The sequence below is a fragment of the Tamandua tetradactyla genome, chromosome 13 (assembly GCF_023851605.1).
Source record: "Tamandua tetradactyla isolate mTamTet1 chromosome 13, mTamTet1.pri, whole genome shotgun sequence".
Taxonomy (NCBI): domain Eukaryota; kingdom Metazoa; phylum Chordata; class Mammalia; order Pilosa; family Myrmecophagidae; genus Tamandua; species Tamandua tetradactyla.
Genome location: NC_135339.1, coordinates 59100907 through 59126069, shown reverse-complemented (window position 1 = coordinate 59126069; position 25163 = coordinate 59100907). Strand labels below are relative to the sequence as shown.

Sequence of the window (25163 nt, the reverse complement as noted above, 5' to 3'; positions counted from 1 at the left end):
GAACTCTCAGTAGGAAAGCCTGGTTAGGCAGGTTCCTCCACATCTTCCCATTCTTTACTTTCAAGGCAGGGAAAGCCAGCCCAGCTCCAACCTTTTGCTAGCACATCAGGCTCCAGGCCCTCTGCCCTTAGGACCTCTTGCCTTTGTCCTTTCCTGCCTCCACTGAAGAGATAAGGAATTGTTTGTGAGCATTTTTGCTAGAGCAGGTTTGCGAAAGACTCAGTGCCTAGTTCAAAAAACATGTTAAAATTGCAGAGATGGATGCAGTCATCTCCAATAGGTTGGGGGAAAGGTGAGTGCTTAGCTGGGGAGCATCATAAAGGTAGGGAGAAGCCAGGAGCACCAGGCTAGGTGCACAGCCAACAGAGGCTCTGGGTCAGCCCAAGGTTGGCATCAGGACAGAAGTGATGCTGGTACCCTATCTGTAGCCCCCAAAACTTACTCAGCTCCCAAATTTTTGGAATGAAAATAAGGGAGGTTTTGGCCTTTCCCAGCCAGCCACATAAGAAGCCAGTATCACAAGAGAAGCATACATACCAAAGTCTAAATGGGATAAAAAGGGATAATCCACAATTCTTTCTTGGTGGGGAGGGGATGCTCCATGGGGTCAATGGTTCCTATTGATCTGTCTTAATTGATCTGACATGGACATGCAGGTCAAGAAGTGGAGGCAAGAGATGAGAATCTGACTCCCCATGGATTCCCCAGTACATTGGCAATCCTGGATGGTGGACAAGGGAGTCAGAAAACCCAGGTTCAAATCCCAACTCAGAACCTCTTTTGTTGCTTGGATGTGGCCTTTCTCTCTAGGCCAACATGATCCCAAAGGTGTAAGTCTCCCTGGCATTGTGGGACATGATTCCCAGGGATGAGCCTGGCCCTGCATGGTGGAATTGAGAAAGCCTTCTTGACCAAAAGGGGGAAAAGAAATGAAACAAAGTTTCAGTGGATAAGAGATTTCAAATAGAGTTGAAAGGTCATTCTGGAGGTTACTCTTTTGCAAGCTTCAACCAGATATTGCAAATTGCTACAGTATGCCACGCCCCAACCAGTATTCCTGAAAACCCTAAAGGATACCCTGGGCTGTATCTAAGACTCTATAAATGTTTTACTTAGTAAGTTTATTTTTTCAGAAACTTAAGGCGTCCAGATTGTTCCTATGCCAAATAAGCCCTGAAACCCAGAGGTACCAGTCTCTCCAAGAGCATCAACCAGGTTCATTCCTCTACCCCAAAGGTCAACACCCCTTTCCAGCATGAAGAAACTAAAATGGTCACTGCCCAAGATATCCCTGAAGATTGAGAGAAAGATCAAATGACAGGGAAGAAGTGTAACTAAGAAACTAGGATTTCACAAATGATTATGACCACTGACTCATGCTATAGATATTTCTTTTCAATTTCTAGTTTATCAGAATAGCCAGAAGAAAATAGCTGAAATTGTTGAACTGTCACCCAGTAGCCTTGACTGTCTAACTGTAGAGTTTTTATCATGTAACCATGTGATTGTAAAAATCATATGACTTTATCCAGTGTGTGGGCAGATGGGTGATAAAATAAAGACAGGCATGGAAAAAATCTATGGGGGGAAATACCCTACCTAAACTATGGGCAATGGTTATAGTACTACTTTAATAATCTTTCATCAGTTGTAACAGATGTAACTACTGTTAATAGTAGATTAACAAAACAAGTGTTACAGTAGGTTGTAGCAAATTTTCCACACCCATGCAAGCATGGGTGGGGGGATGGTATATGGGAATCCTGTATTTTATGCATTATTGTTCTGTAAACCCACAAGTTTTATAGTGCAACATTTAAAAAAAAAATCCCAGCTCAGTCCCTTACAAGCTGTGTGACGTGGACAAGTCACAGGCCCTTTCTGGACCTCAGCTTTTCCATCATTAAAAGAGCGGGATGGGCCTCATGGCCCTTAAGGGGTCTCCTGGGCCTGGCACGCTAAGGTTTACAAATTCTCCTGTCCTAGAGCTGCCCTGTGGGTCTGGATTTCTCTGCCTTATTAAGGTCATTTTGCACACCAGGCAGCAGGAAATCAGAAACCTCACCAGCTCTCTGTGAATTTGAAGTTGCTGAGCATCAGACACTCAGGGATTCCCACGTGAACTCCAGGGCAGCCCACGTCTTTCGGGGCCCTGCCTCATCAGGCAGAAAGAGCACGCTGGGTGGGTTCTCCAAGCACTTTAGCCATGGTTAGGGTCTATCCATGACCCTAGTTCTGCTTGGAGAGCCTAGATCAAGCCGGAAGCCGGGTCTCAGGAGAAGCAGCCCCAGAGGGCACTCTGGCTGCTCCAGTTTCAGCGAGGCCCAGGAAGGATGGATGGGCACTTCTCACGGTGCTCAGCAGGCAGCAGACCTCACCCATCATCTCACAGCAGCAGTCTCACCCGCATTTGTTGAGCCTTACTCTATGCCAGGCCCTGAGCTAAAAGCCTCACATACCTCATCTCTTAATCCTCCCAGCCACCCTGGGAGGGAGGTCCTGCCTTTTGCTGCACTCGTTTTACAGATGGGCAAGCAAACTTGCCCACGGTGACACAGCTAAGTAATAAAGTCTGACTGCACACCCCAGTTTGTCTAGTGCCAGCTCTTATCTTCTTTTCAGTGATTTTCCACTCTTCTAGTGTTACCGGACAAAGGCAGTAGATTCTTCTGCCTGACACACTTGATAACCAATTCCTGAGACACGGGGGTTTCAGAGAGAGAAAGAGGTTATTACTAGGCACATGGTAGGAGAGTGGACGGCTTAGTGGCCCAAAATCTGTCTCCCTGAGTTTAGGGGATTCAAAGTTTTTAAGGATTTTAGCAAAGGGAGAGGAGGACATTTTGAATACCAACTGCAAAGCAGAAAAGGAGACAGGGTTATCATTTCAATAGGAGAACCTAAGTTGAAAGGAGGGGAGGTAGAGCTATCATTTCAGTACTAAGGGTATAAACCAAAAGGAAGGAAGACAGGTTATCTTTCAATAGCAGAATCTAGCTGATATGATTTACAAATGTCCAGGGTTGAGGCTAGTTAGTGGCTGATTCAAATTCTTCATTAGCATCAGGGCCTTTGCCTTACAAGAAAGACCAGATAAAGTGGGTAACATCTCTTCCTGTCGCAAAGACACAAGACAAGGGCTTTTACAATCACTTCAGCTATCAGGGCAGCTGAATTACAGTTCACAGCTTTCATGTATTCCCCTCTGTCTACTCCAATACCCCAGAAAGCAAAAAGGAATATTTATCTAATGATTCAGTAATCAAAATCATCCCTTAAAGCTTGATTTCTCCATCACACTAGTGGCAATTCGGAGAATAAGGTCAGCCTATTCCAAACCCTTACCCCTGACACCGGGAAATTCCATTAGCCACAATCCTCAACTAAAGCGAAGTATCTCCTGAACGTCCCAAAGGAAACACAATAGAAAAGGAATGTCAGCTATTCCAACAAGCCTTTGGCAAATAGGACATGGGGCAGACACAGCTTGGTAAGACTGGGTCTGTTGGGAAGGCAAGGTATCTGAGCAACCCTTGAGGAAGGCTCCAGCCTAGAGAAGGGTCGTCTTTTAAAGAGCTTGGCAGAGGCGGGGCCCAGCCCAGCAGAGTGACTGAGTCACTGTGTACTTGCTCCCAGGTCCGGACTCAGCCCGGTGGCGTGTCAGGAGCAGCTTCCTGGGGCAGGAAGGCTTTGGAGAGAGGGCTTCCGAGTGGGGTTCCAAGCAGGTGGGGGGGACTGCAGCTGAGACCCCTGATCCCAGGGTTCAACTCAGGCCACACAGGCTCCAGGGCTGCCAGGCACTAGGCTGCTGTGGGAACTGGGATAATTCTCAGGAGTAAGACGGTAAACAGGCTGCCAGCCATCCGCCTCCAGTGCTCCAGCAGGGAAGGAGCCCCACAGCCAGCAGAAGGGACTGTTTGAAACAATCGGGGATGCCTGCAGGGAGGGACAAGTCTATCAGCTAGAAGCGGGCAGCTCCTAGGTTCCTGTTGAAGAAATGGGAGGGGCTGGAGGCAATGTCTTTCCCAAGAAGTAAGGTGAGCCCCTGGTCATGGGCCCAGCCACACCCAGCAGGGGAGCTGGCTGAACCTGTCCTCCATGTGGCAGGGTGAAGCCTGGCCAGGGCCCAAATCATACGTAAAAATTACAACATATATTATTAAGCCTCAGCTCTGTACTGGGAGCTGGGGACATAGCCGGCCACAAAACAAACAAAAATTCCTGCGTTCCCCGGACCCTGCACTTCCCCCTAAAAAAAAATAATTCCTGCCGTCATAGGGATTAGATTCTAACGGGAGTAACAAGCAATTATCAATATATAAATGTATTAAGAAGCTTGTAAGTGCTGGGAGGGATATTAAAGGAAGGAAGGAAGATAGGGAGTTCTGGGGTTGGATAGGGGCTGATTGGCCAGGGAGGCCTCACAAACGAGGTGATCTATCAGTAAAGATCTGGAGGAGGTGAGGGAGTGAGCCATGTGGATATCTGGGGAAGAATGAGCCAAGCAAAGGGAAAAGCAAGTGCAAGGGTCCTGGGGCAGGAGCAACTTGGCATGTTCAAGGAATGGCAAAGAGGTCAGTGTGGCCAAAGCAGAGTGATGGAAGGGGAGCAGCGACAGAGATGTAGGGAGAGAGATTAGGGGAAGGTATAGAGGTCTTTACCGTGAGTGAGACGGGAGCCTCTGGAGGTTTGTGAGCAGAAAGACATGCACTGCCATATGCTTTAATAGAATCACACTTTTCACAGTTTGCTGCTATGTTGAGAACAGACTAAAGGAGTACTAGGAAGGCCAGTTATTATAATTGTTACCATCAACATTGACAATAACCACCACCACCAGAATAGTAATCAGTTGTTGAAACTGCATGATGCCCAACGCCACCTTTTTTATCCCCCATCATCTAGTTTAAATATAAACCCCGTACAGAGTGCCTTATTTTTCCCATTTTCCCCACTTTACAGCTGAGGAAACTGAGGCTCAGGCAAAGTCAGAAAATCACACAGAACCACCCCAACTGCCCTGCCTACCTATACAGCCCTGCTCCATGCCACCCTACTTCTCACCTGCCCCATCCTCCAGCCCCAGGAAGCTACTTACAGTTTCCCCAACTCCATACACCCTTTCGGGCATCAGAGCTTTTTTTTATGTGTTGGGATGGCACTTCCCCAACCCCTGCCACACAAATTCCAACTTGTCTTTTGAGAGCTTTGCCTGATTTTTCCCTGCACGGGGCTCAGACCCTCTTCCCTGCACAGATCCTGGAGATGCTCTCTACAAGCTCCCACACAGGGCGAGAGCCAGGGGCCAAAGATTGTTCGCCTCCGTCTCCCAGCCATCAGCTTCGGAGCCAGGCAGGCTTCGGGAACAAGCTGTACCAGGTTACCCTAGAATTCTCCCATGAAATTTCCCTCCGATTCACATTTCCTTCATGCACACTCACTACATGTCTGTACCCCTCACCTGGGACGAACATCACGTGCAGAGAGCAGCGGGTGCCATCCCACTTCAGCAGAATGATACTGGCACCAGAAGAGGAGGCCTGCCAGGTAGAGGGAACGACACGGGCTCTAGAACCAGCCAAGTGCCTGTTAAAATGCCACTCTGCCTCTTGCCAGCTAAGGCTGTGAGTAGATCATTTAACTTAAGCCATTCTGTCTTCATCAGAAAACTGGGGCAGATGATAGCCTCTCGCACGGGTCTCATGAGGGCTGGACGGGGTGAAAATGGCATGCCTGGCACTAGGTATGGCCTCAGGAGAAGCCATGATGCCCCTTTGCCCACTCCATCCTTAACCCCAGGCCCATCCTCAGAAGTGTCTTTTCCATTAACATTTGGCCACCATGCTCTTGGGAAGCCTGGGACTGCTCAGGGACTTTTGCAATAATTAATCTGGAACCCCCTTCCAACCTCAGGCCTAGGGCTCCATCCCCTCGGAGCCCCACCTTGCAGTGGCCCCCAGCCCGTCCCCACTGCTTGACGGCAGAGTGATGTCCACATGCTCACTCCCTCCCTCCCACCCATCACCCTGGGCTCCTTGCTTCGAGGCCTTTCCGCCTGCTTGGCCAAGCTAGCCACAGTTCCAGACATTAAAAGGAGGCAGCACCATGGTCCCAGAAGACTGCACAACAGCAGAACAGGCCAGGACAATGTTTGCTGCCAGAAACTAGGCAAATACCCAGGCTTCTGTGCTTTCAAGGTATTGTAACATGTCAGGTCGTAGAGGACTTTAAGACCCAACTTCTCATTTCACAAATGAGGGGCCCAGCGAGGGTAAGGGGCCAGCTGAAAGTCACACAGCAACAAGGCACAGCAGGACTCCGAGCAGGGCTGCAGACTCCCCTGCGACCACACTCTTCCCACGGCTGCAGGGCCCCTCCTCGGAGTCTGCGTCTGAACGGGACTAGCCGACAGGAGCCGAGCGGCTTGTTGAAGGCCCTCCAGTTCCGTCTGCTTCAGAAGACACCCAAAATCCTTTTGGCATTTTCATTCCAAGCAGCAGTTTCTGCAGCGGGCTTCAAGAAAGCCATTTGTCCGGGTTCTGTGGTGGCTGCCAAGTCCATTGAGTAACCTTTCTATTCATGGTCTCCTCAGGTTGTTGTTTGTTCTTCGTCTATTGATTGTTGCTACTTCAGTGGTTACAAAGTACTCGAAACCTAAATGGCGTGACACAGGGGCGAGGTTAAGGGAAGCTGGGATACATTTAGTCCCAGCCTTTTGAGGTCAGCACCTCAGAATCACAGGCCCTCAAGGCTGACACGCAGCACAGAGGTCACCTAGCTCAGTGACTCCTAGCCCCCATCCCTGGGGGTCAGCTTGGTGGTGCCCACGAATCTGCATTATTTACAAACTCCGCCAGGGATTCTAATGCACTGCCACATTTGGGAATTACTGATCTAGTACGGCCTTTCGCTCAACAGGAATCTCTTCCGTTATTCATTCAGGGACAGGGAGTTCCCTGCCTCATGAGTTACAAATGCTTCAACAGGAGAGCATGAGCCATGCCAAGTTGAAGTCAGCTTACAGGTCCTGGGTCTGCCTCTGAGGCCACGCAAATCAAGTGTCTCTTCTTTCAGGGGCAACAATCAGGCCTGCCCAAGCACATCCTGCAGACCCCTGGCCTCCAGTTTGCTGTCCCTGGCCTGGGGACTCCAGGTGTCTACCTGGCCCTGCCTCATAAGAGTCTCCTTGCCCCGCACATGGAACTTCCTATGTGGGTGACGGCTCCTCCTCTGCCCCATACCCCAGTGCCCGTCTCCAGTTGTGGGAACATCCAGCCACACTCACTCACACATACAGGGTGCCAGGCACTGGATTGAGCACAAGGGAGGACGATGTCCCCTGAGCAGGACCTAGTCGGACCTTCTCTGCTCAGTGGCATCTGGTGCCATCTTGCCAATTTTAGGTCTTTCCAAATAGAGAAGACAGAAAAATGATGACTTCTGTCCAAGATAACTGGGCTTGAAGTGAGAACACCTGAGTTCTCATTTGAGCTCTGCCACTTTCGGCTGTATGACTGTGGGTGAGTCACTGGGCTCATCTGGTGATTGAGTTGCGTGGGGAAAAGTCAAACAAGCATCACAACTGCAATGCCCTTCTCTATCTCTATTTCCCACTTCTGCCCTGACCCATTGCCACTCTTCCTCTCTGGTCCTTGGGATGCCTGGCACTCACAGCTGCAGCCCTGGCACTCACAGCTGCAGCCCTGGCACTCACAGCTGCAGCCCTGGCACACACAGCTGCAGTCCTGGCACTCACAGCTGCAGCCCTGGCACTCACAGCTGCAGCCCTGGCACACACAGCTGCAGTCCTGGCACTCACAGCTGTAGCCCTGGCACTCACAGCTGCAGCCCTGGCACACACAACTGCAGCCTTGGCACAGGACCTCAACGTGTGACCAACTCAGCATCTAACTGATAGAACCAACTAGCAGCAGCCACGCCTTATTGAAAATATGCTTGCATGGGGGTGCCTAGCATGGTGCCAGGTGAAGGGCTGCTCAATAAGTATTGGTGGCATCAAATTTAGGAATGCCAACCTGTGTCCACCAAGTAGGATAAAAAATTTAAGAGCCAGAGTGGACCCTAGAACTCAGCTGCTCATCTGCCCTCATTTTACCAGTGAAGGTCCTGAGGCCCAGAGTGGGGGAAGTGACTTACCCTGGGTCACACTGCAAGTTTAGCCCATACTGGCTCAGTTTCCCCAGCCCATGGGAGGCTGGGGCGCTGACACTGGCATAGCTAAAAGGAGGATTCCGTGGTGTCTGGAACTGCTTCAGTGCCAGCTTTCAAAAGTGGACCATGCTCCCTCCCAGCATCCTGGCCCTGGCTCCCTACCAGCTCTGGACGGCTTGGAAGCCCTTGGGCCCTTGGTGGCTGCCACCTGTTCACAGAATGTGGGAAGCGTGGGGGTGGACAGCCCACTTCCCTCCACCAGGTTATTTATAGAGTTTTGGGATGAGTCAGGAGCAGAGCTGCCCAGCACTGGCAGGGACTCTTCCCGTGGAAAAGCTATAAATGATGAGGGCTCTGGAATCCCACCTCCATCTGGAATCCTACCCCAACCCATTGAGGCCTGCTCTGCACGGAGAGCTGGAGGCAGGAGGCTGGGACTGGCTGGAGTCCGTGGGGCTGTCAGGAGCAGGAAGGTGAGCCCCAGCAGGCTGGTCTTGCGATGACAGCTGGGCGAAGCCCAGGCAGGGGCCAGAGGGCCTCAGGCAGGCACCGCCCAGCCACAGACCAACATCCCCTTCCTGCCAGTCCGACTGCCCCCGCACCTCCCAATCCAGACAGACAGACAGACAAACAAAGAGACTGGCCCCACCCCATGCCCTGGATGCTGGCTGCTCCCTCCTCCACCAACAGACCCAGCTATTTATATCTCTCTGGAAAGGGCGCCTGAGCCTCCGAGCCTCTCCCGCCTCCTGCTCCTGGCAGCACTCTAATTACTTCTTCAGCTGGGTGCCACCCTGGCCGGGGCCACCATAAATAAGAAAATGCACCTGTGCTCACCCCTGCAGAGAGCACATCCGCCCGGGCCAGGTCCTCGGGTCCTGGACACCGCCACCACGTGAGGCGTTTGTGAGCCTCAGCTGAGGGCGTGGGGGGCCAGCCTGAGCCACAGCCCTAGAGGGGACACGTGTTTGTGCAGCAAACCTACCCTGTGCCTGGCCCGGAGCCCACTCTGCGGGGGCGAGGAGCAGGGAGGGACCGAGACGCACCAACGCTGTCCACCCTCACGGGAGACAAAGGCGTAAACAACTCATTATGCAGGGAAAGGGGATGAACTAAGTGCTAAATTAAGACACAAACTGCGGGCCCTCCATTCTTCTTGCCTGTGGGGTGTTTTCTTAGTATAAAAGCAATTCGTATATGTTTTACAAAAATTTATAAACACAAATAACAAAAAGAAAATGACAATACATTCATGATTCAGCCACCCAAGGACAACCCTGTCCCTACCTGAGGCCCAGACTTCAAGATATTTTTTAAACAGGACAAAGGCAAGCTTCAGATATAAGGGGCTTTTCTCCAGGAACCCTCAGCCTGGCTCTGGGATAGTCCCTGGAGCAATCCAAATTCAAAAGACATGGATAGAAAGATTCCAAAGCAAAATAACATGGATAGTATGAGCTGTTTATGAAAAAAAAAAAAAAAACTATATAAATACCTAGAAAACAACTGGAAGGAGCTACAGTAAAGTTTTAACACTGGTCAGCCACAGGGAAAAGAATAGGACAGGGGTAGGGGAGCAGATAAAAGAGACGTTTTTTACTTCTAGAAATCTCTTTATTGTTTGAATTGTTACAATAATAAGCATGATTTTATATACAATTTTTAAAGCTTTATATTAAAACTTGTTTTAGTGGCTCAATAAATAATTCCCAGATTTTCTATTGATGTTGTATCATCTTTGCACAGGAGAATATTACCATCTTAAAACTAAAGGGAGTGTGAAATGAGAATTGGTAATAACCTGCTACTGTGGAAACAGCAGCACCTACTTTTAAAATGGACTTAATACAAGCGTATCTGTAAAATTAGGTAAAAATAAAAATATTTTAAGTTGTTTAACCAAGTGTTTGCAATTTTAAAAATGCTATTACATTTTTAAATGCCCTTATAAGGGAAATATTAAACTTGGCATTTTTTGGGTTAGCAACAACAACAAAAAAAGAAAAAACTAAAGGGAGTATCAAAAATATGGCAAAATGCTAACAGTTGGTAGACCTGGCTATCTGGGTAAGCGTATTTTGGAGCTCCATGTATTGTTTCTGTATTCTTTTCACAACCTTCCTGTAAGTTTGAAATTATTTCAAAATTAAAAAAAAAAAAAAACAAAAACCGAAGGGAGCCCCCAAACTTGGCCCTCAGCCCGTCTCCTGAGAGGTCAGCACTATTATCCCGCATCTTTAGATGAGAAAACCCAGGCTGGCTGTGAAACGGGAGCAGGGCTGGGACTCAAGGCCCGAGTGGTGAGGGTGGGGCTGCAGCTACCCAGGGCCCCTCCGCCCGCACCGGCCCCCGGGAAGGCCCCTGCGCAGGCAGGTGAGCGGAGGGGGCGGACGAGGGAGAATGAGGGGTGCGGGCTTCAGGGGCAGAGACAGAAGGAGCGGACCCCATCTCTAGCCCTAACCCTAAGCCCTCTCCTGCCCTTCTTGTAGGCAGCATATAATTGAGTCTTGCTCATTTATCTAATATGACCATCTCCAAATGGTGTCGCCTGTCCTCTGGCTGGCTGAAGCCCCCCTGTCCCACCCTCACCTCCTGATTAGGGAGAGTTCGGGGCTCGGGCGTGAGCCTGGACTGCATGGGTCCAAGCCCTGACTCAGGCGTTAAGTGGTTCTGTGAGGTTGGATTAACTTTTCCTGTCTCGGACGTGAGATGATGTTACCAAGTCTCAGCTGAGTAAGACAGACAAAGAGAGTGCTCAGAAAGGACTCAGCACAGTACGCACTTGCCTTCTGCTGGGGTCACGGAACTGAGACTCGGTCCCATCCTGCCCCTCGTCCTGCAGCCGAAGGCAGCCTCCAGGGGTCAGTGAATCCCCAAGTCCAGAGAGTGCCAGCCACGCCACTAGTGCCCTGTTTCTCAGCCCCGCCTGCCCCAGCTAGCCCTCCCCTGTCCTTCTCAGAGCTGCTGTCTGCTATTTCCTTTTCTTTCCTGAGTTCTTTGAATTAAAAAGCCCAACTTCTGCCACCTGGCTCTTTAAAAGGCTCCCAGTGGACCTACTGCTAATAATTAAAATCCAGTTGCACCTGTATCATGTTTTACAGTCTCCAAAGCACTTTCCCAGGTATTGCCTCACTTGGTCCTTACCAGAAATGAAGCCGGTATCATCATGGTATATACACATATATACATGAATATGTATGCATTTCCCTGGGACTATTCTGTGTTCTGAAATCCACTTTATCTGCTATTAATATTCCAGCTTTTGTTTGACTAAAGTTAGCAAAGTATATCTTTTCCATTCCTTTACTTTCCACCAAATTTTGTCTGTTTATTTAAAGTGTCTTTCTTGTAGGCAGCATATAATTGCGTCTCGCTCATTTATCTAATATGACAATCTCCAAATGGTGTTCAGGCCATTTACATAAATGTGATTGATATGGTTAGCTTTGAGTCTGTCATCTTGCTATTTGTGTTCTTTTTGTTCCATCTGTTTTGTTGCTGTTGTTTACTTTTCCTCTTTTTCTGCCTTTTTTTGGACTGAGTATTTTTATGACTGCATTTTTATCACCTCTGTTGGCTTATTAGCTGCAATTCTTTGTTATTTTACTGGCTGCTTTAGGATTTATAGTCACCTTGAACTTGGTAGATCTACCTCCAAAGTGACACTGCGCCACCCCACATGGAACACAGGAGCCTTACCATGGTCTACTTCCATTTCTCCCCCCGGCCCCGGCTCTCCCCCTCTATGCCATGACCTAGAAACTCTCTCAAGGCAGCATGCAGGGGCGACAGTAGAACTGCCTGGGGTCGCTGAAATTGTGTCTTGAAAACCATTGCTTCCTACAGCTGGTCTAGTTTGTTTGCTTCTTTGTTTTTACCTTGACAGTTTCAGGCAGGAGAGTGAATCCAGTCCCTGTTATTCCATCTTCACCTGCAGCAGAAGTCCCCAAGACATGTGTGGTATGTGAGGGAAGCAGGGCTCAGGAGCTAAGCCCTTTGTCCAAGGAGATGTCGGAAGCGAGTGGCCGGGACAGACTAGTGCTCTCTCCCCTGCCCCACCGCTCCTCCCTGAACTGCCCTGAGAAAGCAGAGAGAGATGTCAGCACAATAAAGTGGGTGCTTGCCACCACAGCATAAAGCTGCTCAGTACCGTCACCTGCTTTGGAAGCCAGTGTGACAACTGTTTTACAGGAAGCTACCCATTCTTTACAACTTTCAGCATCTTCCAAGCCTCACCTTAAATGCTCCCACTGCATCTTCAGAAGCCCTCATGGGTGTTCCTGCAGTGTTTGCTGTCTGCCAGGATGTAGGGATCTGCCAAGGATGCGGGGATTGGCTCTCACAAAGGTACGCAGTAACCGCACTACAATGTGACTGATGGGACAAAGTCTCCCCCATTTACCCCCATGACTGTTTTCTCATTGAACCTAATGACCTAATTAGTGGAATTGCAGCAACTGTGTGTATGTGGGAGCTGATTTGGGGACAGGAATGGGTCCCTGCCTTTTATCACATTACTCTGTTTTAGGTCCAGGGGCCCATTTCACCTAAAGAGAGCCGGAGACATAGTGGTACTTTTCCCTAAAATCTTTTGGGTTCAGGCCAGGCTCGAGACCAGAATCTGATGGGAGAGGGAAACTAGACTAAGCAGCCACCTCCTCCCCATCCTCTCTCCTGCAGGCAGAGAAGAGTTGGGGAGCTTAATGTCTTCCCAAGCCCTCTCCCCCAACTGGCACCAGACATATTTTGTTTGGTAAATCAGTCAGAAAACAACAGTGTTGGCTTTCATTCCTACTAGCTGCTTGTCACGTCAATTTCATCTAAAGCCCTGTGCTAGTTTGCAGCTGTTATGTACCCCAGAAAAGTCATATTCTCTCAATCCTGACCCAATTTTGTGGGGCCAGACCTATTATTAAGGATGGAAACCTTTGAATAGATTGCTTCTATGGAAACTCACCTGCTCAACTGTGGGTGTGATTAGACGGACATGTGACCCCACCCATTCAAAATGGGTCTTGCTTAATTTACTGGAGTCCTTTAAAAGGGGGAAACTTTTTTGGAGAAAACTCAGATGCAAAGACACAGACGTTTGGGAATGTAAAAACCCCAGGAGATGCCAGGACTTGACAGAGCCAACATAAGCTAGACAGGAGCCAGAGCCGACATAGACTCAGATGTTTGGAGATGCTTGGAGTATGGATAGAGAAAGAAGACACCTAGACAAGGACGTTTGGAGATGCAGAGTCCAGCAGACATTGCCAAGTGCCTTCTCCTGAGATGCTAAGCAAGCTAGAAGCCAAAAAGATCCACAGGGGTCCAGAGAGCCCTTTGAAACCAGAAGCCAGGAGAAAATGCAGATGCCAACCACATTCCTTCCCATGTGATAGACATCAGCCTTTCTTGAGTCAAGGTATCTTTTTCTGTATGCCTTAGTTTGGACATTTCTATGGACTTAGAACTGTAAACTTGTAACTTAACAAATCCCTTTTATAAAAGGCAACCCATTTCTGGTATATTGCATTCTGACAGCATTAGCAAAGTAAAAACATGCCCCAATCAAGAATCTGGCTCTGCTCTTCTATAGCTGGGACACAGGTAACACCCTTAACCTGGCCAAAACTCAGACTCCTCATCTGTAAACTGAGCCTGATCACGTCAACTTCCCAGGGTTATTGATTGTTAGTACAAACAATTTTTTAAATGTATTTGGTATAGACTGGTAACTTGAATATCAGGTTTCTTTCCTTTATCCTCATGGCCCTTCAGTTTGCTGCAAGTTTTCTTGTCTGGCCCCTAGACGTCTGCACCATGTATGTCAGTCTGTCACTCACAACCAAATCCTAGTAAATAGTGAACAGCACCCAACACTGCACCTCTGTGTATCAGAGGTTCGCAAACTTTGCTGCACGTTAGAATCACCAGGGGAGCTTTTAAAAATCCCAGTGCCCAAGCTGCACCCCAGATCCATTTAATCAGAATCTCTGGAGGTAAAGTCTAGACATCAGTATTTTTTTAAAGCTCCCCAAGGGCTTCCAATGTGCAGCCAAGGTTGAAACCAGTGAACTTGCCCAAGAGTTCCCTGAATGCCCTCACTGACCCACTGTCTCCTCTTTTTCTACCATCCAGCAACCATCTCTCAAGCTCCCAGAAGTGCAGTAAGCAGGGGTGCAGGGCTGGGATTAGAGTGAGGCAATGAAACAGAAGTTAAGGAGGCATTCTTTTTCAGGTTCTGACACAACCCTGAGAATGAATACCTCCTCAAAGTCTACTCCTGAGGCACCTCACTGTTAAGGAAGCCTTCGTCTCAGGTTCTGCCAGCCCCCACCCAAACCTCCAAATCCTCTTCCTTCTCCACACAGAGTCATGACTCCAGCTCCCTGGCCAGAGCCCAGCAACCTTCAGACCATCTGGCTGACAAGCCCATCCAAAGGAGTGGAGACAAGGAGGCCCTTAGCTGCTGGCCAGCCACTGTCCCACTCCTTGGTCTGTGAGATTTGTTGAAAGACAGCATCTTTTCCTTTTGAAAGATTAATGACAAAGGCTTAAAGGGGTCATCACAGGAGGATGTCACATGTAGGGAATGTTCTACCCCTTTGCTGGCACCTGCATTCTCTGCAGCCAGGCATGGGACAGATCTGGCAACGTGACACCAGCAGGACAATGGGGACAAGAGGAGACAGTGGTGGGCACTGTTAGTTCCCACTCTAAAGTCATTTCTTTCTCTCTCTTGCTACACACCCTCCTTTTGTTTGAGCCCCAGAAGGTGAATTGGGATTGGGCCGAGGTTAACATAGCAGCCTCGTTTGCTTTTCCCAGATTCTCACCTTCCTGGCTTTCCTTGCTGTTGGGATACTGTTATCACCAATGAGACATAAAAACAAATCTGCTGAAGGGCTTCTTGCTTTCCAGTAAAAGAAGTATTTCCCTTGATGGAAGAAACGTTTCCTTCCTCCTCCTTCCTATCCTGAGTATGGCTGTGTGAAGTCACAATGACTGGAATCATCAAAAGCTAACCAGTTCAAAGAAAACAATCTCAGTGAGATTGGCCAACTGGAGAGACCAAAGAAATCTTGGTTTTTGTGGACACTTTTTAGCTATTTATCAATTCTGGATCAGCCTACCTCCAGACTTCTTCCTGAGATAATGCAGTGTACTACAGTTTAAGCCATTGTCTATCGGATCTTCTGTTACCGCTGTCTTATCTAACACAAAGAACAGGGGGAGCCAAGGCAACAGGATTCAAATCATGAAAGGAACCAGGTAAGAGGTAAAGGGCAGAAAAGCCAGGGAGCACAGCAGACGGTCTAGCCCAGTGGCATCTCCTGGCCAAAAAGGCTTTGTCAGCATTTTCTAGACCATCTGTTCTACCAGCATTAGCTTGTCCATGCTACACTGGCCCACTTCTTTGATGATATTCCAAGTGTCTTACCCAAAGCTAGTTCCAAAAGAACTTCTGCCCTTTACAGCCCCAGAGTGAATCTGGATATTTGACCTATCGTAATCCAAGACAGAGAAGAGAAGCTAACCTGCTAGGCACTGTGATCTCTTGTCAATTCGGTCCAATACTAAAAAATTGGCTCTACTCATTACAGCTGCAGTCCATACATTAACTGACAGGGAACTATGAAGGTTTTTGTATTCTTTACTGATGGCAAGTTATTTAAAACTTTTTGTGTTATAATGACCTGTGAAAGTCAGGAAGTAAGCTGTAAAAGCCACATGAATTAAAGATCAGACACCGAGCTTCAAATACATTTCTCACTCGTGGCAGGCTTGAGCAGTGATCATGCTCCTCTCTTCAGAGGTGTTTTGGGGGAGAAGTTAAAGAAGCATCAACCCACAGCAGCCTGCAAGCCGACTTATCAGCAGGGAGGTTTATCCTCAGAGCATCTAACAGGGGTGGGTCAGAAGGGGTGTATTATATGCCCCATAAGACAAGGCAGTCCAAGGTATTAATAGCAAGAAAAAGTCATGAGTCTGGCAACCAGTTCAGGATCAATACGAAGGGAGAAATCTGACCTCAGGAGTAGAGATAAGCCCTGAAATCTATAACCATGTAGAACAAGACCACAGCACTAGCAGAAAGAAACAGAAGCATCCCTGGAGAAAGTGGGAGGAAAGCAGTTCAGCTGGTTAAGGACAAGACTGTGCCCTCAACCAGGGTTCGCAGTGGTCCACATCTCAGGAAATAGTCGCTGCAATGGCTTTCATTTGAGAACTTGTCGTGTGCCAGGCAGCACACCAAATGTCTTCTCAAATCCCACAAAACCCCATGTCTTAGACTCTATTATTATCCCCACTTAACAGATGAGAAAACTGAGATTGAGTGAGGTGATTCTAATGTGCAATCAAGAATGAGAATGACTGGTCTGGACTAATCACCATTTGGACTTCGGAGCTAGGGAAGGGATCGTGAAAGACAAACCCACCCAATACCTGAACAAATGCTGGATTCACAGGGAGAAAGGGGGTTTGGCTGGGAGTGGGCAACAAGGGATGCGACACAGGGATCTTCCCCTTCTGGGCATGTGAAGGATGCTCAATAAACACCAGTGGTTTTGAAGGGTACCAGCTACTCCCAAGGGTGGTTTGAAGCATCCTGCCTACCCTGAATGGCTGTGACTTCATTATCTGACAGTACTTCAAGTTAAACGTATGTAATGTAAAATGTATTCCATCTGATAAAATAGGGGTATATTTGTCCATAGATGCATATATAAGTCATATTAGGTGGGAGCACTGTCAAGTTGTAAGAATAGTATCAATAATTATATTAGCCAATATTTCTTTTGGCTGCTTACTGTGCGCCTGCCAGCCCTGTGTGAAAAAGTAGAGTTTATGATGTATGCATGATTATTACCTGGGAAGGCAGTATTTGGCATAATGGTTAAGAATGCAGGCTCTGAGGTTATATCCCAATCTACCACTTGCTATTGTGTGACTTATGCAGGTCCTTAATGTCTCTAATACTCAGTTTCCCTATCTGTAAAATGGGGATAATAAAATCAGTCTCATCAATGCATCTTATTAATGTCGTGAGGCTTAAATGAGAGCACACAGAAATTCTATAGCACAGTGTCCTGTATTCCAGAGGGCCTCCAGGATGGCAAACTGTCTAGAAAGCATAAGAAATACAGACCGGTCAAAAGAGTCAAATATCTTGCTATGACAGCTACTCTCAGAGGTCTGAGGACCCTTGCTTGGTGTGACTCCAGCAAGCAGAACCAGAGCCACAGGGCAGAAATTCCAGGGAGGGAGATTTAAATGTTAGTAAGAATGAGTCCCACCCTCCAAGCAGAAACAGCAGCCTCCAGAAGCCAGCTGGGCCACATCCTGCTACATCTGGGTGCTAAATGCATGGAATCCAATCAAGGAAGACCTAGCCCTAGTTTCCCGAAGGTGAAGGAGCTTCTCTCTTAAGCAGCAGTTCTCAAACTTTTCCATGCATAAGAACCACTCACCGACCACATCCAAAAAGTTGACTCCAGGCCCCCTTCCTAGAGGTTCAAATTCAGTATATCTGAGGTGACCGTCTGCATTTTCAGTAGGTTAAAGCAGGCTTACACGGTCCAAGATGCAAACTTGGGGGCCCTCTGTCCTCCACCGCCCCCTGCTGCTGTTGCAGAGGCACAGGTTGTTGGGAATAAGCCCTTGGTTAGAAACACTATGCACAAGAAACTACTTCCAGCTGAGAAGATGGGCCGGAGGGAATCATCCCCACTCTTGACTTGTGCCCAGAGAGAGAACAAAGCAAGTGCTAATGAATTCTGGTCCTAAATCAGGAGGTGTGGCACGCAGGCACCTGGGAAGGAGAGAAGTTATTCAATGTGATCTCCAGAAAAGGTCGGGGATGAGACAGCATGTCGGGGTGCCCAGAACAGGCACCCGCAGAGTCAGCCCACAGAGGAGACTTGACAGGGACCAAGGGAAGAGGAGAGCAACAGGATCCAACTCCAGGGGGTGTCACTTGCTTCCATATTTTTGTGAATAGCACCCCCTAAAGTTGCTCACTGAGAATGAGGCTACAAAATGCATAGCTCAAACACTTTTGTAAAACATTCAAAGTCCCTCATAGTCAGACCCCAGTACCACCACCACCCCCGCTGCCAAGCCTGGTGCGTTTTCTCCTGAGTGGCCCTTCCTCGAACCGGTTTATTTGCAAAAAAAAATATATATATATATATCCTGGGAATTCTGTGGGCAACCTGCATCCTGTGTTCCAGCCACATGGCCTTTCACAGTCTGCGCTCACCAAGCTCTCTCACTTCTAGGCCTTTGCACCTGCCTGCCAGGTCTCCTCCACTACCCAGGCCTGCCATGCCTTGGCAAATCCCACTCAGGAGCCAAGATCCCATCAAATGTGTCCTCTTGGGAGAAGCCTTGCCCAGCTCCCTGGACACATGCGCCCTCGGCTACCTGTCCCCACCTCGCCTGGGCTCCCACCACACTGTGCTGAACCCAAAACCAGAACTCAACAATGTAGCACTGCGAGGGCAGAGATCTCTGTCTGCTTGGCTCACCGGTGAACCCCAAGCACCTAGAACAGTGCCTGGCACGCAGGAGGGGCCGCGTAAACATCCATTGGACGGATGAGTGAACTCTGCAGGACAGAAGCTGCCTGCCACTTCGACCTTGCAAACCAGTGAAGCACCCTCTGACCGATATGCTAAGCTGGAGGAAGAGACTCCTGGGGACCCCCTCTTGGTTATGCCAAAGTGAGGCAAGCAGACCTTCACTGCCTTAAGGCCTGGCCAAGGTCTGCGTCCCCAATCTCCTTTAATACGTCCCCAATCTCCTTTAATACGCAGACAAAACTGCTGGGGAGGAGCAGGTGGGCAAATGTGCCGAGGGTCCCGAAGTCTCCTGGGAAGATGTCCTGGCCAACCCCCTCTCCAACCCCAAAGGTGGATGTGATAAGAAGTTCTCCAGTGAAGAGGCTTGTTCTAGTTTGCTAGCTGCTGGAATGCAATATACCAGAAACGGAATGGCTTTTAACAAGGGGAATTTAATAAGTTGCAAGTTTACAGTTCTAAGGCCTAGAAAATGTCCCGATTAAAACAAGTCTAAAGAAATGTCCAATCAAAGGCATCTAGGGAAAGATACCTTGGTTCAAGAAGGCCGATGAAGTTCAGGGTTTCTCTCTCAAGTGAGACGGCACATGGTGAACACAGTCAGGGCTTCTCTCTCGGCTGGAAGGGCACATGGCAAATACAGCATCATCTGCTAGCTTTCTCTCCTGGCTTCCTGTTTCATGAAGCTCCCCGGGAGGCACTTTCCTTCTTCAACTCCAAAGGTTGCTGGCTCGTGGACTCTGCCTCGTGGTGCTGCAGCATTCTCTGCTCTCTCCGAGTCTCTCATTCTCCAAAATGTTTCCTCTTTTATAGGACTTCAGAAACTAATCAAGACCCACTCAGATGGGTGGAGACATGTCATCCCCTAATCCAGTTTAACAACCGTTCTTAACTAAATCTCATCAACCAGGGAGATGATCCCATCACAGTCCCAAATACACAGCATTGAATAGAGATTATTCTACCTTTAAGAAATGGGATCCATATTAAAACATGGCTTTTCTTAGGGGGCATACTTCCTTTCAAACCAGCACATTCCACCCTCTGGCCCCTAAAAAAGACATGTTTTTCCCAAATACAAAATACATTATTTTCATAACAATATCAGAAATCCTTAAACCTATCAGTAGCAATACAATGAAGTAAAAAATTAGAGACAGTATAAAATCTCATTAAGTCAGTTACAGGCATGGTCTGTCCTAAGGCAAAATTCTCTCCATTTGCTCTGGACCTTTGAAAACTCACGACCAGTTATTTGCTGCCAACATACAAAGAAGGAACATTCACAGGATACATAGACACATTTCCATAGGGAGGAAGGAACACAGGGGTCACCGGACCCATACAGTTCCGAAAACCTGCAGGGCAAAGTTCATTAGATTTCAAAGTCTGAGAGTCATTTATCCTCCGGGCTTTAGAAAATGGCAGTCCCACCCTTTCCAAATGCCTACGCCTGCCTCTCTCTGAATACAACCTTGGGGGATATTGGGGAGACCACCTTTTTCTCGGCTCCACCCTCTCCAAGCATTGGGGCCACACCTGGGCTCTCTGCCAGCTCCGGGGCACACGCTCAACCCCTCCATGTGGTGGCAGCCAGGCTCTCCCCAAACCCCAAGGAACGTGCTTCACTCTCTCCAAGACCTGAGGCGGCATGACTCTCCCACTGCAATGAGGTGGAAGGCCCATTCTCTGCCTTTGGGGCAAACTCACCCTCTCCACGGGCTTGGGTGGGTCCACTCTCCTGGCCCAAGGCTTCTTGACTTCAGACCTCAGCCTCCACGGTTTTGCCTCTGAAGTTATTTTTCCTCCAATGTGTCCCTTCTCTGAACCCCTCAGTCCAGACTGGCAGCGGCTCAGTTTATACAGGTCCCACAGCACTCTCGTTGGCTTTCTATGCAGTAGCCTTGGATCATGCCCATCAGACATAAGGAGTTTCCACAAATCCTTCCTGGATAACTCCATGTCCGATCCTGACTTTCTCTGAAATGGCTGGCTGGTTCCACATTTGGTTAAATCCACACTCAGGGCACTATACTCTGGAGTCTCCCTTTCTGTAGGCCCAGAATTTTCCAGGACCTCAATTTCTAGTTTCTTTTTACTCAAGAGTTCAGTTCTCAGCTTATCTCTTTCCTTTCGCATTTCACTATAAGCTGTGAGGAGAAACCAGGCTGCACTTTCAACACTTAATTTGGAGATCTCTTCTTCTAAATATACAAGTTCATGGCTTTTACAATCTGCCTTCCAGCCAAAGCCACGAGTCAATTTTGCCAGATTATCTGCCATTTTAAAACAAGGCTCACTTTCCTTCCAGTCTACAATAACATGTGCCTCATTTCTGTCTAGGGCCTCATCAGAGGTATCTTTAGAGTCCACATTTCTCCCAACAGTCTCTCCAAAGCATTCTAGGCCTTCTCTATCAAGCTTCTCACAACTCCTCCAGAATCTTCCCCTTATCCAATTAAAAAGCCGTTCCAACATGTTTGGTATCTGCAAACTGCAGCAGCAGCACCCCACTCTCTGGTACCAAAATCTGTTCTAGTTTGCTAGCTGCTGGAATGCAATATACCAGAAACGGAATGGCTTTTAACAAGGGGAATTTAATAAGTTGCAAGTTTACAGTTCTAAGGCCTAGAAAATGTCCCGATTAAAACAAGTCTAAAGAAATGTCCAATCAAAGGCATCTAGGGAAAGATACCTTGGTTCAAGAAGGCCGATGAAGTTCAGGGTTTCTCTCTCAAGTGAGACGGCACATGGTGAACACAGTCAGGGCTTCTCTCTCGGCTGGAAGGGCACATGGCAAATACAGCATCATCTGCTAGCTTTCTCTCCTGGCTTCCTGTTTCATGAAGCTCCCCGGGAGGCACTTTCCTTCTTCAACTCCAAAGGTTGCTGGCTCGTGGACTCTGCCTCGTGGTGCTGCAGCATTCTCTGCTCTCTCCGAGTCTCTCATTCTCCAAAATGTTTCCTCTTTTATAGGACTTCAGAAACTAATCAAGACCCACTCAGATGGGTGGAGACATGTCATCCCCTAATCCAGTTTAACAACCGTTCTTAACTAAATCTCATCAACCAGGGAGATGATCCCATCACAGTCCCAAATACACAGCATTGAATAGAGATTATTCTACCTTTAAGAAATGGGATCCATATTAAAACATGGCTTTTCTTAGGGGGCATACTTCCTTTCAAACCAGCACAAGGCTGGATACTGAGTGAGATCAACAGGCTTGAAACCACTTCAACGGTCTCTAAAGGGAGAGCGTGTGGGTGACTGGGCCTTGAAGTCTCAGAGAAGGGTGGCAGCTGGGGACCCACACAGAGACCTCTCAGGACTCAGCCCCACCGACATGGAGTAAGTGTGAACTAAACGAACCAAGCCTTCAGGAGCCTGTGAACAGGACCCCCAAGGACTGGTTCCAACTGTCAAAAACCCTGAAAGCTGGGCCCCACAAGCAGATGCGGCACCCTCTCCAGACATCTTCCCGCTTTGCATTTCAAATCAGGACCAGGCCTTCGAACTGAGTAGGCAACTGTGGGTTCTCAGTTATTCAGGGATGGCGCGGAGGCCTGGCTGGTGACATACCAACCTTCTTGCTAAATACGACAAATGGATTTTTTGCATGATTAACTGGAAATAAAGAAGAGCTGTGATTGCATTTTGGCAAGCTAATAATTTAGCACCCATTTGAGCTACTGTTTTAAATTATTTATGCAACATATATTTAGCAAGGATGAGGACAAACTGGTTTTCTCTTATAAAACTTGAATACCTTTCCTTAGGTTCAAAATAATGGATTTATTACATGCATTTATTATAGGCAATTTTCTATACCAGACAGCTTCCTGGGAAGCACGGACACCATTTAAAATTTAGATGCTATTCAGAGATGACAAAAAAAAAAATTTAGATGCTAAAATAAATCACTTGTTGCCCAGTGCTGGCAGGGATCATTTTCAAGGTCTCAACTGCTTGGGACTGTTAACAGCAGAAGAGGGCAGGGGGAGCGGCTGCTGCCTCGTGTCACCAGCAGGTACTCACCAAAAAACGAAGGAAAAACTCTGCAGAAGTAGGTCAACAGTGATGAGAGGAGTTTTGTTTTGTTTATTTCCATTTGAGGACACTGTCTCCTTCAGTCTGAGCAGAAGCTATTAATTTAGACTAGGAGTCAGCAAACTTTTCTGTAAAGGGCCAGATAGTCAACGTCTTAGGCTTTGGGGGCCAAGAAGTAAAAATCAAGCAGCTGTTCTTGCCAAAAGTCTTTTTTTTTTTTTAACACTTTTACATTCAAAAATGTAAAAAAGTATTCTTAGCTCACAGGCTCTACAAAACCAGGTGGTGGGCCATAGTTTGCCAACCCCTGATTCGGGTACTTCTAGAAGGAATATGGCAGCCTGAGTTCCCAGGCCCCAAATGTGTGAGTTATTAAAGTGACGTTTTGGTGCCTCTATTAGGGCTCATTCAGGGCTGCTAAGTCCTCAAACAGTCCTGTGTGAAATGATAGTGCTGGATGTTTGTAGAGCTCTTTGCAAGGCCTTCTCCAGCTTCCCCATTGCCACCAGCCAAAACTCAGTCATTTTTAGTTGTCTCCCGGCCCTTGCCTCCTACATTTATTACGTCAGCGAGGCCTGGTGGTTCGACTCCAAAATATAACTCAAAACCAAGCACTAGCACCATCTCCACCATCTCCACCATCTCCACCACCTCTACCTTAGCCCAGGACCACAATCCCTGGCCTCTTAACTGGCCTCCTGGCGTCCCCTCTTGCCGCCTACACCGCATTCTCCACAAAGCCACAGAACTCAAGTAACACCCTCTTACTTCAGACTCTCCGATGGTGTGTCTCCATGCGCCTTAGAGTGTGGGCCAGTGGCATCAGCATCTCCTGGGAGCTGGTTAGAAATGCAGCCTCTCGGGCCCCAGCCCACACCCAAACAATTGAAGTTTGAGACGCAGGCTGACTCACCCACACCCATTGTCAGCCCTGCCTCTTTCTTGCCTCCACTATTGGGGCCAGAAAAGCTAATTTCTGTACGTGACCCCCTTTTCCTGCCCCCCTTGTAGCATAGAGCTGTTCTGATTAATGAAACGTCAGCAGACTCTGCCTTGCGTGCAGATGTGATGTCTAGAGTTCCTGCAGCACATACAACCAGTGGGGAGAGGCCAGAGAGAGGCGGAGACATCAGCCCAAACAACGTCACGCCGTTGAACCAGCATCCACAGTCCCCTGGTTCCAGCCTTAAGTGAGGAAAATTAGCTTGTCTTTTTTGAAGCCTCTGTTGGTCTAGTTTGCCACCACACATGGATTTTTAACGGATGCTACTGGGTCCCTAGTGCCCTTAGAATAAAAATAAAATTCAAACTCCCTGCCTACAGGACTCTAACACTGACTCCGTCTGAAATAGATTGCGTGTTCACCTGTCTTAGGTCATTTAGAGCACTGGACACTCTAAGAAACCACTGTACTTGCTTATTCATTTACTTATTTCGTGTGCCTCCCCACCCACCCTGCAGTTGAACTCCGTTGAGAGCAGGGAACTTGCCTGGGTCTCTAGTCCCTAGAACGGTGCCTGCACAAGATGAGGACTCAATAAGTCATGTTGATTGAATAATGAAAGAGCTTACAAGTAGCTGTCATATTCTTAATTCAATTGATTCTAACTGCTACCCTGTGACATAATCAAGACAAAAGTATTTAAAACCATTTTGCCAATGAGGAAAAGGAAGTCCAGAGAGGTGGGGTGGCCCACGGCTAATAAGCGGCACACACGTCCATGCCGCTGGATCCAGTGCAGCCCACACCTGACCTGCAGTGTGACCTTGACACGTCACTTAGCTCTCACAGCTCTGCTTCCTCTTTTTGAGGACAGACCAGCAGTACCTTCCTCATAGGATTTCTGGGAGGACGAAAGGACAGAGTTCACATATCACTTGGCACAATGCCTGACACAGAGTAATACACTAAAAAAAAATTAGGTGTTCTCATTATTAATTCATATTAATTACTCATGACACCTATAACGATAGCGCCGTAATTGTTATGTTGGTTTAAATATTATACTCAATGAAACGCAATGCAATGCCAGGCCTGGCTGTTGGACCTTCTGCCTCAACCCAGCAGGTCTCGCCAGAGGCCCCCACTGCCCCCAGCCAGGGGCCTCCTCCTCCCCACGCCCCAGCAGCCGGAGCCGAGGCAGGAACGAGAGGTGCCCCCGAGTGCCGCGCCCAGCCTTCCAGACCACTCCATCCACACCTGCACAGCACACCCCACCACAAGCAGGTCAGGATGCAGACGAACTCAGGGGAGCCCCTTTGTGGGCCCCTCAAAACTCCCTTTCCTATTGCTTTATAAAGACCTTTAATAAAACTTTTTAAAAGGCGCACAGACTGATTTGACTGTGTGCCCAGCGCTCAGACCCTGA

The 25163-nt window shown here is 48.2% G+C and overlaps 1 protein-coding gene across 2 annotated transcripts in view; it reads right to left on the bottom strand.

Moving 5' to 3' along the window:
• GOLGA7B (golgin A7 family member B) overlaps positions 1-15325 on the bottom strand; it is a 58957-nt gene extending 43632 nt beyond the window's left edge. Inside the window, exon 1 of one of the 2 annotated variants that reach the window (XM_077125688.1) lies at positions 15294-15325. The gene's annotated coding sequence lies outside the window, so the exon portion shown is untranslated. Of the gene's footprint in view, positions 1-14996; positions 15263-15293 lie in introns of those variants that run through there. The other variant, XM_077125685.1, reaches the window with a different exon arrangement.
• Positions 15326-25163: the final 9838 nt, after the last annotated feature.